General features: G+C 47.8%; 1 long non-coding RNA gene across 2 annotated transcripts; it reads left to right on the forward strand.

The window, feature by feature from the left end:
- The first annotated feature begins 5,333 nt into the window (after positions 1–5,333).
- LOC112938968 (uncharacterized) lies at positions 5,334–7,266 on the forward strand. 2 transcript variants are annotated; one of them, XR_010741274.1, is made up of 3 exons: positions 5,334–6,350; positions 6,407–6,529; positions 6,701–7,266. It is a non-coding gene; the product is annotated as an uncharacterized lncRNA (long non-coding RNA). The 2 variants fall into 2 exon arrangements; XR_003242240.2 differs by lacking the exon at positions 5,334–6,350 and having other exon boundaries at positions 6,379–6,529; positions 6,701–7,011.
- Positions 7,267–16,354: the final 9,088 nt, after the last annotated feature.

Raw genomic sequence — 16,354 nt, forward strand, 5'->3', positions numbered from 1 at the left:
TCTGTCGCTGTTGTTGGGCACGCTGGCCGCCGTCTCCTCGCCCCTCGATTGCTCGCGCGCCTCCACCATAGCCGCTGGCTCCGTTGAGACAAACTCCTGGTACCCCTCGCTCATCTCGTATGTGGTTGCAATCTTTTTGCCCCCCTCCCCCCCGAGGCCACAACTTCCCCACCTATGTCGCCGTCGTCGAGCTCTTGATTCGCGTCGAGGTGGACAGGAGAAGCCACGTGGCGGTGGTGGCGGCTAAATGTTGACGGGGACGTCAAGCTGTGAGGCGAGGACTATCTCGAATTCTCGCTGGAGAGATGTAGAGAAAAAGGGAAAGATGAGAGAGAGAGGAGGGAGAAAAGAACGGGGAGAGGGAGGATGACATGTGTGGCCCACTTTTGTTTTTGTCGTGTAAGCGCACAGTCAGCATGACTGGACCAGGTTAACATACCACATCAGTGAAACCAGATATCTATACTGCTGAAGGACATAATTTAACCCAGTTGTGGAAGTTGAGGGCTCAAGATTTTTGATATTGCTATTTAGGGATGTGATTCAAACTTGACATCAAGATGAGAGGTCTTCAGTGAACTTATACCAAACAGTAACATGGATTGCTCGCCCACCTTATTTGGGTCAGAACGAATGGCGGCCCACGAGCGGGCTCATTTAGTTGGGCTAGGTCGGTATTTTGTCTTGACGTATCGTTCTACTTACGCTGGGCCAGATCGTGACCGTGAATTATGCGGCCCATTCTAGTCGGGCTGGCCATGAATTCCGGCCGAATATACGGTCGGTCCAATCAATAAGCCGTGATACGGTAGCACACCCGTTTTAGTTGGGCTGGTTGTGAATTATGGCCGAACATAGTGGGCCCAGTTGTATGCCACGATACTGTAGCTCGCCTGTCTAGCTGGATTGGGGTGGGCCCAAGGGTTTTGGGTCAACAACTTCAAGTCGGAGTCGGACTCCGCATCAGACCTAACCTGACCTGACCTGCCGGCGATAAATAGGCTCCCCCATCGTGTCGGCGCCAAATCCTTCCTCTCCTCCTGCTTTCAGTAAACACACTGTTTTCATTGTTTTCCGAAGGCTCCTGACAAGGTTAAGAACAAGAAAACCTTTTCTTTTTTTTTTGGAATACGCGAGACGCGCATTTTTGTATTAAGAAGGAATAAATGTATTTACAGGAGGGCCAAACAGTTTAAAAGAGAAGGGGACATGGTACAGGAGGGGGAATAAAAACAGAAATCCTAATCTCCTAAGAAATTTTGGCGACATGTCAACCAAAGAAGGAACTACCATGGCCGATATGGCTGCCCTAGCCATCCGCCAAAGGTCCGCTTCCCCTGACATAGCCCTGGCAATCTCCGGCCAGGTCCTGCTCTCTTGGTTAAAGACCCGATTGTTTCTTTCTTCCAAATTGTCCAAGCTACCAGCGTGGCGATGGTGTCGAACCCTCGGCGATGATCCTTGATCATCTTCTTGCGGCTGTCACACATCTAGACATGGAAGGAATGCTCATTGAGTGGAAGGCATTCGGCATGGCCGATAGCACTAAGAGCGATCCACCAAAGTTGCTGCGATTCCGGGCAAGCGACCAAGAGATGATCAATTGTTTCGACACATTGATCACAGAGTGGGCAGCGGTCTGGGTGAGGCAAACCGCGACTTTGGGGGCGGTCCACCGTCCAGCATCGGTTCAACGCGACCAGCCAAAGGAAGTAACGGCATCAATGGGGCGCGAAGGACTTCCAAATTGGCGCGTGTTGGAAGCGAGTTCTTCCAAAGAAGAGGACACGATAGGCCGAACGGGAGGAGTACTGTCACGAGTTCTCCCACCGCCAAGATAGCTTGTCTGGCTCCTCCGTCAGCTGCACAGGTCGAAGGAGGTCCCATAGATTGAAGTACTCAAGGATCGCCTGTACCCCCAGCGCCATGGAGATATCTCGGATCCATCTCCTGTCTTGCAGCGCATCCGCTACCGTGCGCTTGCTCCGTAGTCGGCTTGGGACAGCCGCCAAGACTGCCGGTGCTAGCGACCGAATGGAAGCGCCATTCAGCCAGCAATCTTCCTAGAACAACACCGAGTGTCCGTCTCCCACCGAGCACACCAAAGAGATTGAGACAAGGTTGCGTTCCTTTTGCGAGATTGGGATATTAAGTCCCTGCCAGGGCTTTCCCGGAGAAGTTAGCTGCTGCCAGAGCCAACGCGACCGCAGTGCCAACCCCATCCTCTCGAGGTCGGAGAAGCCCAACCCACCATATTCCTTCGGAGAGCATACCCAGGCCCAAGCAACCCGGCAGGCACTGCCGCTTACTGAGGCCTTGCCCGCCCATAGGAAGCCACGGCGGATCTTATCGATTCCTTTTATTACCCACTTCGGTGCATTGATCGCCATTATCAAATACAATAAGAAAACCTATCCTTATCAAATACAAAATCTTGACATGTTCCGAAATTGAAGGAACACATGCTTAACATCAAATCTATATATTCTCTAAGAAGTACTCTGTTTCATTAAAATCATATACTACATGCAGTACTCTGTTTTTCACCTTCAGTTACATGATTTTCAGTAGTAAACAATACTCTGTTTTCCCTCCAGAACTAATGCTGTGTCCTTCAGGATTATTCCCCATCGATAAGAGAAACCTATTCTCATCGAACACAACATCCCAACATATTAATGAAACTGAATGAACACATGGTCAAGATCAAATCTATATATTCTTGATGAGATACTCTGTTAAAAATTTAAACCAAATGTACTCTGCTTTTCCCCTTCAGTCTGATTGTCTTCTGAAGTAAACATGACATAGGTAAAAATCCTTCAGAAGTTCATGAATTGGCACCTCGAGGCTCCACATAGCATTTTCCAATTCTGAATTTTGGGTCCTGACAAGGGTATAATATCAGAAGGCTACCGACAATGTTGAGAACATAAAAGAAAAACTATTTTTATCGTATGTCGACACATATTCTTGAAACTATATATTACCCTTCAATTTCATTATCTTCAGAGGTAAGCAATAATCTGTTTTCGTCCCATTCAGTTACCTCAGTCTACCTAAGTTTACTCACCGTGGATAAAATCCTTCAGAACTTTAGGATAGCACTTCAGAAGTTCCTTATCCTTTTGGCCGTCAGATGTCCTTGCAGTGAAATAGCTGAACCGGCAAATTGCCTGCATATGCTTCCCTCTATATTTCAAAAAAGTTTCTGAACTGCTCTGAATACTGATGACCCTGAATGATTTCCATCTGTGAAATTAGGGTCCGGACAAGGGTAAAACACCGGAAGGCTGCTCACAATGCTGAGAGCAAGAAACTTATTCTCATCATACACAACATCTCAACATATTTTTGAACTAAATGAAGTGCCTCTCATCATCAAATCTATATGTTCTTCAGACATACCCTGTAAACGGAAAAAACCATCAACTATACTATCTGCTTTTCCCCCTTCAGTTTGAATGCCGTCAGAAATCAGAAGCAAACAGAATATGGGTAAAAATCCTTCCGAAGTTCATGAATTGGCACCTCGAGGCTGCACATTTCATTTTCAAAATCACCACGACTCCACGAGCAACAAGAATACATAGCATCAGTTATAGTTCAAATTTCTGGTCGAATTTGGAAACTAATCCAATCAAGTTCCAAAATCTAAGTCCCATTTCGTTAAACCCTCAACCGTTGCTCCGAAGCTCGCGCGGGGCACGCGTGCAGACAACGCTGTGTCGCGCTGACGTCATCGCCTCTATAAATTCAAATCCCGCATTGCTGAGACGATCCACACGCACACTTCCCTCGTCTCCTCTCAGCCTCTCACCCACGCGCCCTCGCTTCCTTTCCTCCTAAACCCTAGAAATCCTCAGGCGATCGGATGGCGATGGCGGCGGCTGCGGCTGGCGCGGATGGGCTCCTCCCGGGTCCCAAGCTTGATCCTAGCGACGACGAGCTCGTCGGCGGCTACCTGCTCCGGCGCCTCCAGGGCCAGCCCCTCCCGCTCGAGGCGGATCCCCTGAGCGCGCGGCCGCGGAATCTTGCCGCGGATCACGGCCGCGGCGACGAGGCCTTCTTCTTGGCGGAGGCGCAGGCCAAGAACGCGAAGGGAAAGCGGCAGAGGAGCACCGTCGAGGGGCAGAGCATGTGCGTGGACGGCGGGAGGCTCCGCGTCCCTGATGACGGTCGCGGCGGCGGCGGATTGGCTTTCTCGCACTTCTTGCCGCTGTCGCCGTCGATCGTTCCCTCGCCAGCACCGTCTCCCCGCTGCTCCACCTCCACGCCGCTGTCCCCGCCGAAGCTTCTCGCGGATCACGGCCGGGGCGACGAGGCCGCCTTCTTCGCGGACGCGTGGGCCAAGAACGGCAAGCGGCAGAAGCAGAGGAGCACCGTCGAGGGCGGAGGGCTCTGGCAGGGGCAGGGGATGCTCGTGGACGGCGAGAGGCTCCGCGTCGCTGATGACGGCGGCGGCGGTTCGGCTTTCTTGCCGCCGTCGATCCTTCCGTCGCTGCTGCCGGCTCCCCGCTGCTCCACGCCGCTCTCCCCGTCCTCGCCGCCGTTCCGGCCGTCCAGGGTGATCGTTCGGTGGGCGCGGCCGCCGCCTGGGTGGTGCAAACTGAACTTTGACGGCTCGGTGTTCAACGACGGCTCCCCGCGAGCGAGCATCGGCGGCGTCATCCGCGACAGCGACGCCGGCGTGGTGCTCGCCTTCGCGGAGACAACGGAGCACTGGACCGTCGGCGTGGTGGAGGCCCGTGCTATGATCAGAGGCCTGAGGTTCGCGCTGGCGTGCTTCATCGAGCGGCTCGTGGTGGAGGGCGACGACCTGGTGCTGGTCCAGCTCATCCGCGGCGAGGAGACGCAGACGAGGATCCCGGCGGCGATGCAGGAGGAGATCCTCAACCTTCTGCGATGCTTCGCCGAGGTGGATGTGCGGCACATCTACCGGGAGGGAAACTCGGTGGCCCACACACTGTGCCGGCAGGCGTACGTGTGTCCGGGCATATGGTCGCAGAGGGGAGGAGGGATGCCGGCGGCCGTCTGGGACAAGGTGGATGATGATAGGCGAGGGGTGGTGCACGAGCGCATCCGCAAGAACAAGTAGAAGTGAAGAGCAAGAAGGGCGCCAATTCGAGTCAGAGATGCTGATCAAGTCGAAGACTTGTCCTCTCCTCTGTGTTTATTGTATAGATTTGTAGTCGTACGATTATTAGTGTAATTATTATAGATGTAAAGCTAATTATTCATTGTAGGAATAGATAATTGTTAATTTATAACACTGATGTATTTAATCATTTATTTTACAATAAATAAAAGAATCAAGTTTTTTTTTTTAATGTGTGGTCTTTTCCTTGCTGTGACTTGTGCGTGTGAGCTGCGACTGCGAGCTTGTGGTCGTCGACGTTGTCAATGCAGTGGTGTGCTCTCTCGGATCTTGCTGCCATGGAAGTTGGGCCTGTATGCGGATTACTGGGCTGGCCCTAGGCCCACTCGGCTCGGCTGCAGCGCATACACCAAGGGGGGGATCGATCAAGAACAGAACACTCGTCTCCCTCCTCCTTCATCCTTGGGGTGTGCTGTGTTGTGAGCTGTGCGTGTGAGTTGCGGTTGTCGTGGATGCGGTCGTGTTTGGTGTTGTCAGGTGAGAGCAGTTGGGGATTGGATTTTGTGGCGACCGCGCGTTGGCTCTGCGGCGTGCAAAGATGCCACCACGGCGGTTTTCCTCTCTTCTGTTTCTTGGTTTATTGCGTCGATCTCTTCCTTGATCGTGCTCCTGCTCTTGCCGCCGGCCAATTATCTGTCGCCGCATTCTGCTCCTCTCTGCCCATGCACCATCTTGCCATCTAGGGATGCGTCCTCATCTCCATTGAGTTTGGGTGCACGGGAGGTGTTTGCTGTATTGCCTAAGCGAGTATACTGTGCTTATTCATTCATTTGACACTGTTTTGGGACCTATGAATGAACGGCCTTCCAGTGTCGTAGTGGGGCTCGACTCAGTGTGCGGCGATTACGGTGAAGTCAGGCCGCAGCGCTAGGTTTGTCTGCCCTTGGCAGTCGTTCACACAAAGCGAGGGGCGCCAATTACGGTGGTGCTGGCTTTGCAATAGCGCTACTAAGGCGAAAAGCTAAAGGGAGCGCAGAGGGATCAGCTGTCGAAGCATCTCAGAGGGATCTCTGGTTGCAGCGGTAGCGTGCTCGGTGCCGTCCAGACTCAACGTGGTGTGGCAAAGAGGTTTGCTCAAACTGACACTGTGGCGCACAGCAAGACGGGCACTGGATCAGCACTAGAGCAGATACTTGTAGTTTCATGCTGGTTTTACCATCAATGGTGCCACTATTCCTCCATCGAAATGAAGGTAAGCATGGGTTGCATAGATTATGCAGTGAATTTGAATCCACCTTGCTTTTCTAGTTTTCTTTTTTGCTGTCATAGCTGGAGATGAACAAGGTGATGCGCCAGTGGAAGTAACCCATGGAGATGAACAAGGAGAGGGAGGAATTGCTAATTCTTCTGGTTCCATTGTTCTTGAACACGGTATATCTTAGATCCTTGTTTTGAAATATGAAATTGTATTAGCACTTGTTCTGAAATCTGAATCTTTTATTCTTAAATCTGAAATCTGAGACTGTACAAGTGCTTGTTCTAAAATATGAAATTTTACTAGCACTTGTTCTGAAATTGATGGTTAGCCATTTTGTTTTCTAGAAGGTGCAACTGATCAAGATGAGGCTAGAGGTATTGTCTGATTGCTACAGTGGTTACAGATTTTGTGCAGAAGTTAAGCTGAAACTCTAGTTCAAAATGAGTACTGCAGTATTGTTAGTTCAAGTTCTCAACTTTTGGAGTTATGGATATATTAGTATAATTTGGTTTTTCTCTATTTGATTTTACTGTTCTAGGAAGTTGTCACCGTTTGTTTCCAATAAACTGTCCCTACTTCAGAGTAGCAGTCATGCTACCTATCTTGTTTATCTTGGTTTACAGAGGCAGGCAAGCTGGCAATTTATAGTACCAGTCCATGAATGGTCAGATATTTTTCTCCAAAACAAAGTTATACAAGGAGTACATGAATGAATATTCAGACAGATACTTTTCCCTAAAAGATAGATAGTTTTACAAGTACATGAATTAACCAAATTTTGTCTAATTGCTACAGTACTTAAGAATTTGTATAATTCAGTTTGAGCACTTTAGTTTCAGATGGAGTAATGTAGTTCCAGTTCTTAACTTTCAAGTTATGAATGTAATCTGAATATAATTGGTTTTCACTAGTTGATTTTATTGAATTGAAATTGGCAAGTAACTGAAGTTAAGTTGTCCAGTTCTGAATTGTTCATGTGAGAATCTGCCCCATCAGGAAGAGTAAAAAGTGATCTCTTCTAGTGTTTGACTGATGAATAAATTTGGCAGAAGTGGTAGAATCCAAAATTTGGTATGTACAGTAGTATCAAGAGACCACAACTTCGATCAATTTTTAAGGGACAAGGCGATAGAGATTCACCTCTTGATCTCTTAATTTTTTGATTTTTTTTATAATTTATCTATGATGCTAATGCAAAAAGATTTGTGTAAGCTTATTGATTTATTCAGAGGAACAACAATTCGTCCTCCAGGAAATTGAAGTTCAATTTTTTTTCTAAATAGAAAGCACAGTGTTTGGCATCGTGTGCAGATGGTTCCCTCAGCTGTTCTTTTCAAAAGCAAAGATGCATCAGTGTAATATTGCATGGATGGAGATGCCCTACAAATCAAGTTTCATTTGCCCGTCACCTTATAAGCCTCTAATTTTATATTATCTTGCTGTTGTTTATCCTCATCGTACACTAGCCCTTTCAGCGATGACAAGGTGTGTTGAAAGTCAAAGTCATAGATTCCATGGTTCTAGAGATAATTATCATAATTTTGGTCATTTGATCATGGCAACTCTATTCTTAAATCTGAAATCTGAGACTGCACCAGTGCTTGTTCTGAAATTTGAAAGTTTGTTCTAAATTCTGAAATTGTACTAGCACTTGTTCTGAAATTGATTATTAACCATTTTGTTTTCTAGAAGGTGCAACTGATCGGGATGAGGCTAGAGTTATTGTCTGGTTGCTACAGTGGTTACAGATTTTGTGCATAAGTTAAGCTGAAACTCTAGTTAGAATGAGTACTTAACTTTTAGGAGTAATGTTGTTCAAGTTCTGAGCGATTGAAGTTATGAATATAATCTGAGTATAATTTGTTGCTCTAGTTGATATTACTGTTGTTAAGTTGTCATCGTTAGTTGCCAATGTTCCTGATGCTAGCTGACTCAACAAAGTTCAGAGTAGCAGGCATGCTACCTTGTTTATCTTGGATTACAGAGACAGGCAAGCAGGTTCAGAGTAACAGTCCATGAATCATTACATTTTTTTTTCAGATGGAGTACTATAGTTCAATTTCTCAACTTTTTCGAGTTATAAGTATAACCTGAATACAATTGATTTGTCCCTAGTTAATTTTACTGAATTTAAATTGGCAAGTGACTGAAGTTAAGTTGTCTATTCTGAACTTGCTCTAGTTCTGATTTTGGTCTAGCACTGTATTTCAATTGATGGTTTATTTTTTTATGTTCTTTACCATGTCTTGTCTATTAAAGACCATGTTTAGTTCCACAGCTAATTTTTTTTTTGAAATATACGGACACACATTTAAAGTATTAAACGTAGACTAATAACAAAACAAATTACATATTCTGCCTGTAAACTGCGAGACGAATTTATTAAGCCTAATTAATCCGTCATTAGCAAATGTTTACCGTAGCACCACATTGTCAAATCATGGCGTAATTAGGCTCAAAAGATTCATCTCGTAATTTATATGCAAATTGTGCAATTGATTTTTTCTTTTTGTCCACATTTAATGCTACATGCATGTGTCCAAACATTTGATGTGACGGAATTTTTGGAAGTTTGAAGGAAACTAAATACAGCCAAAGATGCTCATGTGAGAAAGAGTAGTAGAGTGTGTTTAGTTCACGTCAAAATTAGAAGTTTGGTTGAAATTGGAAGGATGTGACGGAAAAGTTGGAAGTTTGTGTGTGTAGGAAAGTTTTGATGTGATAGAAAAGTTGGAAGTTTGAAGAAAAAGTTTGGAACTAAACTCGACCGTAATTTTTGGATTTTTGAATGTGTCAGCATGTCAGAAGTAATTTTATTTTTTGAATGCTCCGCCGGTCGCCTCCCCACATTTTTATTTTATTTTATTTGTGCTGACTAGGATACGACGTTAGCGAAACCAGACATCTATACTGCCATGGGACCTAAATTAGACGGTGCTGTATACTTTATAGGTGAAGATTTCTAGTAGTGAGGATAAGAGATGTAAAAAAAAAACTCAGTGTAAAGTTGAGGGATAGCAGGTGAACTTATTCCTACTAACAACGTTCGCTCCCGGGCTCCAGGCCGCTTCGTACCTTGGGCCAGATGCCCAGAAAGGTGTTAGGCCGGCCTGTTTCTGATACGAGCGGGCTCCATTGTTTTTGGGCCAGACTTGCCTATTTTACATGGGCCGATCTGTATTTTGTCCAACTTGCGGGTCTATTTTATCTGGGCCGGATCGTGACTGTGACTTGGCCCATACGACGATTCGACAAAGCGCGCGCCCTGTCGCGTCGTCTCCGAATTCGATTCGAAGTCGCACTGCGGTATCGTCGACTCCAACTCGGACTCGGACTCCGCTTCGAACCCGACCCACCGGCCGACGATAACTAGCGTCTCGCTCGGCTCGTCGGCGGCAAATCATTCTCTCTGTTCGCTCGCTGCATTCTGTGCCATGGCTTTCCTCCACTGCACGCCTCCATCCCTCCTGCTCCCGTCGCCTCCGTTCTTTCTCCCGCCGCCGCCGGCTGCTCCCCGCTGCTCCACGGCGCTGTCCCCGTCCTCGCCGCTGTTCCATCCGACCCGGCTGCGCATCAGGTGGGCGCCGCCGCCGGTTGGGTGGTGCAAACTCAACTTCGACGGCAGCGTGTTTAACGATGGCTCCCGGCGAGCGAGCATCGGCGGCGTCATCCGCGGCTGCGACGGCGGCGTCGTGCTGGCCTTCGCCGAGACCACGGAGCACTGGACCGTCGGGGTGGTGGAGGCCCGCGCGCTGATCAAGGGACTGAAGCTTGCGTTGAAGTGCTTCGTGGAGCGGATCGTCGTGGAGGGCGACGACCTGGTGCTGGTCCAGCTGCTGCGCGGCGAGGAGACGCAGACGAGGATCCCGGCGGCCATGCACGACGAGATCCTCTCCCTGCTCCGCCGCTTCACCGAGTTCGAGGTGCGGCACATATATCGAGAGGGGAACTCGGTGGCCCACACGCTGTGCCGGCAGGCGTACCAGGGCCCTGGATTGTGGACGGAGAGAGTGCCGATGCCAGGCGCCGTCCGGGAGAAGATCGACGAGGATTGTCGCGGGGTGCTGCACGAGCGCCTGTGCAAGAAGAACAAGTGACGCCATCGGCATGAAGAAGGGTGGACGCGATCGATGCGGGCGCCAAAGCGATTAAGCGAGTCGAATATTTTTGTTCAAATCGATCGGCTTGGCTTTGTGATTGTTGTAGTTGAACATGTAACTGAAGCTAATTAGTTGGTCCTGTTAGTTGTAGACGTAGATGTTATTTATCATTGGCATTGATGTATTCATTCAATCATTATTATCTAATGATAAAAAGATTAGCATTGCTTTGTTCTTGAACTTGCAATACTTGATTCCGATAAAGAAACCGTTTGTCTTGTGTGTTGTGTTCTGTTGTGATTTCTGCGTCGGGACGGAGCGTGTGGTTGCGCCGTTGCGGTCGTCGGGTCGTGGCTGTTGTCGGGTCAAAGCAAGCGAGAACTCGCCAGCAATAGCGTGTTGCCTGGCTGCGGCGGCCAGAGATGCCGGGGTGGTCTGCCTGCCCTTGGCACTTGCAATCGTGCACATACACAGCGCGCGCGGCGCACTGATTAGGGCGGCGCTGGCGTTGCAATCGGGCTCTCTTTGGGGCTTTGGGCCAAAGCGAAAGGGAGTAGCTGGCGAAGCAGCTCACCTTACTGTGGTCGACGGTGAGACGGCCGGGTGGCGCCCGGGGTCATTCGCGGCTGCATCGTTCACGCGAGTCACTGCGTTGCTTGGTAGGTCTGGCTGACGTACTGGGCTAGGCTGGATAATGCCGAGCAGTCCAACATGAATACAAAAAACACATATAGCATGAAAAAGAGACAAAAATGAATATATTGTGCCAAATTCATAGTATTAACTTTGGTATCAAACCCCAGAAACAGAAAGAACAGAGTTCAGATAAATATGCACAGAGAGCTGGATCTCTGAATGTTCAGACTTGGTTTTACCTCCTGTTGCAGCACTGAATATCTTAAAATTGTTAACTCACTAGTTCAGCTGGCTTCCAATTATCTAAGATTATTCAAGCATTGTCCTATGCATCTCTCTATCTGGTTCCCATTCTTTGCTTTAGCTCCCTCACTGTGGAAAAGAGCAGACAAAATACCCAAAAGTGCCATGCTTTGAAGTTTGAACATGTGGGGATTCAATGTCTCAAAAATTCAGAATTGATGTTTACCTCCCTAATGCAATACTGAAAACTATGATTTGTTGACTCAGTAGTTTTGCTTTCCTAGTAGAGACGATTTATCTAGAGTACATTTGTCCTCCAACATTGATTTCCTCCCTGCCCTTGTTCTGAAAGCTGAGACTGTACTAGTGCTTGTTCTAAATTCTAAAATCATACTAGCATTTGTTCTCAAATTTGAAACTTTAGTACTTGTTCTAAATTCTGAAATTTATGGTTAGAAATTCTTTTTTCGAAGGTGCAACTGTTTTTTGAGATTTGAAGGGAGATAAGTCTCTCCAAATATTTTTTAAGAAGAAATGGTGAGCGTGCTGGAGATTGAGCACTACACTATTAAGCGCATCTCATTCAAAGATGCAACTGATCAAGATGGAAGTGGAGTTGAAACATGGAGGTGGAATTGATCATGATGCCAAGCCCCCTATTCTTATTGCTACAGTGATCAGTGCTTACATTTCAGCTGCCTTAAAGACCCGAAGCAATTTCTAAATCGGAGTCCGACAACACAGTGAGATACGACGGCTAGAGTTGCGCGTAGTGGCGTAGGGATGAAAATGGAGCAGATACGGACGGATAATGCTCACTACCATATTCATTTTCATATCTTTCGTCGGATGCGAAAATGAATACAAATAGCTTGGATACGAAAACAAATACGAATAAGCATCGAATATGATCAGACACAAATATGAAAACAATTTTTTTTCTTAAAACACAAAAACCACAAACAAATATCATCATATATAATTAGCTCATTTTATATAAAATATGATATGATTTATAAAATATTTTAAAATTTTAAATAATATTAACAGTATAGACTAGTGTTAAAAAATATACTACTATTTAAATCTAATCGATATAAAAGATCGCGAAGTTGAAAAGAAATGGGGTATGACTTATAGATTCAGTAAATATCCGAATAGCGTATCAATCAGATTGCATCCCTGAGTTGCGGGATCAACCCCTGGCACATTTAGGTTTTGATCTCAGGCTATCCTGGGAGTCCCTATCTACTTTCGATTCCCTTCTTATTGGCTATGGAAGTACAGATATAATATTCTTACCAAGATAACTGGAAGCGTTTAAGCGTTTAAGTAGACGGGTTTCCTGAAATCCAAGGAGCAGATTCACCAGATATTCGTATCCGTCGTTACTCCCAATATTATATTCGTATTTGTATCCAGAAAAAAATATATGTATCCAAAATATCCGCTTCGAAGCTATCCGTATTTATTTTTCTCGTATCTAAAATATTCGCTTCGAAAGTTATCCGTATTTGATTTTCTCCGGAGCGGACGGAAACCGCTCCGTTTTCATCCCGGCGGGGCATTAAGGCGCCTCGCCATGGACAGCGTGCATACGCGCCAACTAGCGATCCGATCGGCTGTGTTCTTCAGCTTGCTAAGGGAAGAACACGGCTTAATTAAAATGATCGAGGCTTAACAAATAAATGGGCTCCATCCTGCAGCCGACCCAACATGAATCAACAAAGGGCTCTGTCAGTTGGGCAGTGCCAGGTTGGGCCACAACTACCGAGCATATCAGCAATGATGGCCTATGTTGGGCTTCCACCCTTTTACAGGAAGGAAAAAGTATACTTTCTCCCTCAACTATGACCCGAGTATGATTCATGATCTCCAACCACAAAACCGGGTATATCTCTCCTCCAACTATCAAAACCATGCAAACTATATCCCTGGGTGGTTTTGGAAGCGGTTTTGACTGACATGGTGTCCACGTGACGGTGTCGACCCGATCTTTGTCCCGCGTGTCGTCGACGTGTCGCTTACGTGGCATTAGCGTAAAAAAAAATTGTTGGACCACATGTGGGCCCCACATTTCATCATCATCTCCCCCCTCCCTCCCTCCCTCTCTCACATTTTTTCCTCTCTCACCTTCCATCAGCCGGCGGAAGCACGAAGCACGAGCTCCTCCCCGAAGCCACAGGCAGGGGAGGGAGGAGGACTTATCTTATCTGAAAGACTGAAACCATATCCAGAACAGTGAAAGCATATGCAAGCATGCATATGCATCGATCGATTGAAATATACGTATGCCCAAATTAAAGCACGGCTAGCTCCTGCCCCGGTAGGCGAACGGCCGGCGAGCTCCACCCCCGCGAGCAGACGCCGACGAGCTCCACCCCCGCGCGCGGAACGGTCGGCGAGCTCCTCCCCAGGCGTGTGGACGGCCGGCGAGCTCCTCCCTCGGCGTGCGGACGGCAGGCGAGACCCGCGCACCGACGCTGGCGAGCTCCTCCCCGGCGCGCGGACAGCAGGCGAGCTCCTCCCCCGCGCGCGGACGCCGGCGAGCTCGCGGGACGGCCACCGGGCTCCTCTGTTAGAATAATTGGGCTAGGCCCAATTTATAATATTAAATCTCAAAGGCCCATAATAAATGTTGAGGATAATAATACCACCTCAGGATTTAAGCGAGAAATATCTCAACCTAAATAGGGAGTTATTAGAGGCTCCCTGTTGACCAGTTGAGGTGGGGGTCGGAATGCCACACGCGCGCGCGCGCGCCGGGCCGGGCCGTGGCCGTGAGCGAGGGCGGCGTGCGTTCGTCACGTCGCTATCCTTTTGCAGCCACTAACCCACGTTCCCACGATTCCCTCCGCAACAGCGCGTCCACGTTCTTTCTCCTGATAGATAAGGAGGCCGTGAGTCCGATCCGACTTCTTCGCTTCTTTCCCGGTGTTAGTTTCTCCTTCTCCGCGCCTGAGTTGCTCTCGCTTCCCCGCTTCTGATCTCTTGCGCGCACGAGAGATTGGAAGGAGTAGTGCCTCCGAAACCACACCTTCGCCTGAGATCTGCACCGGGTAGGCGGGTGATCAGGTTTTTGGGGAGTGCCTCCCGCACGACTGCTCATCGCCATGTCTGGAGTTGCTGCCGCCACTGCTGGCGGAGGTGGTACGCCGTCGCCGACAGGAGCTGGATCTGGATCCAGAGCTGGTGCGCCAGGAGGAGGTGCCGTGAACGACTACAACAACGGAGGCAATTCTGCCTCACCATCCAGCGGAGGGCCATTCTCGGGGTATAATCTTCTCCTCCTGCTACTGCTGTTAGCGCTATTCCTGTTCCCATTGTTAGCGCTATACTATGTGCGCTATGTTCTTGTTCCTGTTCTACATGATGCCTCTAGCATGTTATCGCGTTACTGGTATGTTCCTGTTTCTGACATTCATGATGCGCATAGTATGCTACTGGTTATGTTAAGATCGCCCTACACTGCTTATGCCATGATCATTGTTTCATTTTCTTGGATTAAAATATGCCGATTAATGACTATATTTCCAACAATCCAAAAACCTGATAGGTCATTTTCGGTAGTTGGCTTTGCTGCTGCACTGAAACCACATGCTTTTGATGGTTCAAACTATAAGAGATGGAAAGCACGTGCACTATTGTGGTTGACAGCGATGCAGTGCTTCTATGTTTCACGGGGCAAACGAAGTGAACCACCTCTTTCTCCTGAGGAAGAGGCTAAGTTCGAGGCTTCGGATTGCCTGTTCCGTGGAGCATTGATCAGTGTACTCGCTGACAACATAGTGGACGTGTACATGCACATGCCTTCTGGGAAGGATATGTGGGATGCACTTGAGGCCAAGTTCGGAGTTTCTGACGCCGGCAGTGAGCTGTATGTCATGAAGCAGTTCTATGACTACAAGATGGTCGATGACCGTTCTGTAGTAGAACAAGCTCATGAGATTCAGATGCTGGCTAAGGAACTTGAGAACAACAACTGTGAGTTGCCGGACAAGTTTGTGGCGGGTGGTATTATTGCCAAACTACCACCTTCTTAGTCGGACTTTGCCACTTCTCTAAAGCACAAGAGACAAGAGTTCAGTGTTCCTGATCTCATTGGCTCTTTGGGTGTTGAGGAGAAGGCGAGGGCAAAGGATGTCCGGGGCAAAAAGGTTGAGGGAGGTTCTAGTGCCAATATGGTACAGAAGAACCCTCATGCATCCCACAACAACAAGAAAGTCAAGCCTGATGTCAAACCCAAGGCTGCAACCAATTTTAAGAAGAAAGGCAAGGGAAAGGCAAAGGGAGACTGCTTTGTGTGTGGCAAGTCTGGGCATTGGGCCAAGGACTGTCCTGAGCGCAAAGACAGGAAGTCTGCCAACATGATCATTAGCGAGGGCGGAGGAACATCGGGGTATGGTAAAATATTACCTACAGTTCTCTCTGTTTTTCATTCACCTGATTGGTGGGTGGATACTGGTGCTAATATTCATGTATGTGCTGACATTTCTCTGTTTTCTTCTTATCAGGTCGGGAGAGGTTCCTCCTTGTTGATGGGAAACGGGTCGCTTGCGGCTGTTCATGGTGTTGGTACGGTCGATCTGAAGTTTACTTCGGGAAAGACCGTGCAGCTGAAGAACGTGCAGCATGTCCCTTCAATAAAGAAGAATCTAGTTAGCGGCTCTCTATTGTGTAGAGAAGGTTTTAGACTTGTGTTTGAGTCCAATAAATCTGTCGTATCTAAATATGGGACTTTTGTTGGAAAAGGTTATGACAGCGGAGGCTTGTTCCGCTTTTCTTTGAATGACATGTGTAATAATCATAATGCTGTGAACCATATTAGCGAGAATGATGAGTCTAATATGTGGCATTCGCGACTCTGTCATGTGAATTTCGGTTGTATGACGCGCTTAGCTAACATGAGTTTAATTCCAAAATTCACTTTGGTCAAAGGTTCCAAGTGCCATACTTGTGTTCAATCGAAACAACCTCGCAAGCCTCACAAGGCATCTGAGGCGAGGAATTTGGCACCTC

The sequence above is a fragment of the Oryza sativa genome, chromosome 5, assembly GCF_034140825.1.
Source record: "Oryza sativa Japonica Group chromosome 5, ASM3414082v1".
NCBI lineage: Eukaryota > Viridiplantae > Streptophyta > Magnoliopsida > Poales > Poaceae > Oryza > Oryza sativa.